Source organism: Octopus bimaculoides, chromosome 2 (assembly GCF_001194135.2).
Source record: "Octopus bimaculoides isolate UCB-OBI-ISO-001 chromosome 2, ASM119413v2, whole genome shotgun sequence".
NCBI classification, from domain to species: Eukaryota; Metazoa; Mollusca; class Cephalopoda; order Octopoda; family Octopodidae; genus Octopus; species Octopus bimaculoides.
The window spans coordinates 99,560,554-99,563,412 of NC_068982.1; the positions used below are offsets into that span (position 1 = coordinate 99,560,554).

General features: G+C 34.2%; 1 protein-coding gene across 3 annotated transcripts in view; it reads left to right on the forward strand.

The window, feature by feature from the left end:
• The window catches only part of LOC106868179 (cardioacceleratory peptide receptor), a 68,301-nt gene that overhangs the window by 55,112 nt on the left and 10,330 nt on the right, over positions 1 to 2,859 (forward strand). Inside the window, exon 12 of one of the 3 annotated variants that reach the window (XR_008267190.1) lies at positions 1,749 to 1,819. The exons of 1 other annotated variant lie outside the window; for it this stretch is intronic. The gene's annotated coding sequence lies outside the window, so the exon portion shown is untranslated. The remainder of the gene's footprint in view (positions 1 to 1,748; positions 1,820 to 2,859) is intronic. One more of the 3 variants, XR_008267189.1, reaches the window with a different exon arrangement.

A 2,859-nucleotide genomic window follows, 5' to 3' on the forward strand; every position in this document is an offset into this window, starting at 1 on the left:
TGTTATGTTTCTTTTCATTATATGTTTTTGGTAATTTCTGGTGGGGAGGCTTTGGTCTTCTGCTGGAATTAAAAACCCTTCAGTCTCTGCTTTGAGTCCTGAGCTTCTCAGCCATTGCTGGGATTTAGTTTAGCCCAGTATTTGCCATGAAGGGGCTTTTCTTGCCATCGTTTTATCGTGGTTCGTTGCTGTTCTACTTTTAGCTTGGATTTAATTTGTTTTACAGCTTTTGTTGTTTCTTCTCCTTCATAGTTGTTAGGTAGTATGTCTTCTTGTTTGTATTTGTCAGCTTCCTTAAAGACTGAAAACAACTTTTGGTTTTGTTCGTGTTTTGTAACAATTTGTATTAGTTTTCCTTGCTTCTGAAGTAGGTATTTTTGTAGTCCTATGGTGGTTATTTTGTAATAGTTTTCTAGCTGTATAAGTCCTCTACCACCTTCTATACGTTGTATATATAAACTTTCTATGTCAAATTTGGGTAGTGCATCTTAAATCCTGTGATTATTTTCCTTGTTTTCCTGTCTATTTTGGTTAGCTCATTTGATGTCCAGTTGAGGATATTGTAGGCTAGAGTACTGATGCCTATTAACTTGCTTTTCGCATTGAGCTTTGTTTTCAGTATATAGTATTCTTTTTTTTTCCCTTTCACTTGTGTGTGTTGTATCCTATCTAGTTCATTGATTCCTAAATATTTGTATGTCTGGCTTTGGTCTAATTCTCTTATTTCATTTGCTTTATCTAGTGTGATGTTGCTACTCTTAACTAGTTTTCCTCTTTTCAAGGTTCCTTTGGCACATTTTTCTAAGTCAAATTTCATATTTATTTCTTTGGTAAATCCATGTACTGTCCGTAGCAGCTGTTTATCATTTGTAGAGTTTTAGGTGGCTGATTGTTTTGCCGTAACAGTTGTATCCGGATCTAGTTCTGTTTCGCATGTCAGATAAAGATGTCAGTGCCAAGCAGAAAAGGAGTGGAGAGAGCGTGTCTCCCTGGAATATACCCCTTCTAATGGAGATAGCTTTGGTTTTTATGAGTCCCTCTTTTGTTTGGAGCTGTAGCACTGTCTGCCATTTTCATAGGGTGTCTTAGGTATTATTATTATTATTATTATTATTATTATTATTATTATTATTATTATTATTATTATTCAGCCATCTTATTTTTATCCCATGATTTCACTGCACTACCGAACGCAGCTCTCTGTGCCTTGGGTATGTGCTGTGGTTTGTTGTGATGCTTTTATAATTATTATTATTATTATTATTATTATTATTATTATTATTATTATTATTATTATTGTTATTATTATTGTCATCATCCTTATTATTATTAAGGCGGTGAGCTAGCAGAATTGTTAGCAATCCGGGAAAAATGCTTAACAGTATTTCGTCCGTCTTTACGATCTGAATTCAAATTCTGCTGGGGTCGGCTTCACCTTTCATCTTTCCAAGATTTATAAAATAAGTGCCAGTTGAGCACTGGGGTCAATGTAATGACTTGCGCCCTTTACTTGAAATTGCTGGAATTGTGCCAAAATTTGAAATCATTTCTATCATTATTATCATTTGTAGTAGTAGTAGTAGTAGTAGTAGTAGTAGTAGTAGTAGTAGTAGTAGTAGTAAGATAGTAGCTGGCAGAATCTTTAGAACGGTGTACAAAATACTTAACTGCATTTCGTTAGTGTTTATGTTCTGAGTTCAAATTCCCCCATTACCACATATTCTACAGTTACTTACATTTTATTTTAGGCGTGGCTGTGCGGTTAGAAGCTTGCTTCCCAACCACATTGTTCCGGAATTAGTGGCACCTCGGGTAAGTGGTACGTCAGATTTTCCGTTGTGTATACAAAATTCCGTTGTTATTTTTCTTGTTTCCAATTAAAAATATTGGAACTATAACTTATAACTGGGACAGCTAAAGTATTGATGCCTATTATCTTATTTTTCGCGTTAAGCTCAATTTTAAGTACTAATCTAACTCGGCTATAATATCCGTTCCTTATATTCTCTTCCATTTGTGGGTATTGTAACGTATCTAGTTCATTGATTTCTAAGTATATGCATATCTAGATTTTGGTCTAGTTCTCTTATTTCATTTTCTGTATCTCGTGCGATATTGCTTTTCTTAACTAATTTTCTTCTTTTCAAGATTGCTTTGGCACATTTTTCTTAGCCTAATTTCGTATTTCTTTGGTAAATCTATACACTTTCATTAGTAATGTTTCTAGTTGTTTATCATTTGCAGCATAGAAATTGAGATCATCCACATACAAGTGATGATAGATCATTGTTGTTGTTGTTGTTGTTGTAATAACAAGTTTAAAATACGTACTTCCTGTTTGTTTTCCTTGGGCTGAATAAAACGGGTATTGCTTAATTTATTTTTCATTTTTTTTGTGCATGGTGGTTGGAGACGGAAATGGTCTGATGTTGATTGGATCGTAATGTGGTGAGCGTGTTTATACGTGTTGTGCGAGTCTTGGAGATGATACACAGTTAAAATACATCATTTCATTTGGAAAATAGAAATAAATTTTAATGAGTATTACTTACTCGGATATAGTCCAACACTTTTAATGAGTATTACTTACTCGGGTATTGTTCAACACTTGGTCAGTGTGGCGAGCGTGTTTACACGTGTTGTGCGAGTGAAGGAGAAGATATTCAGTTAAAATACATTATTTCATTCGGAATATAAAAATACATTTTAGTTAGCATTACTTACTCGGATATAGTCCAACACTTTGCCAGTTATTTTAGGCTCCATTTGTTGTCTTTATTCCCGATGTTTTTGGGTAGATTTTGGAGAAGCGTTTTATCGCTCGCACATGTTAAACATCCCCGATTTTCTTCTTCTTCT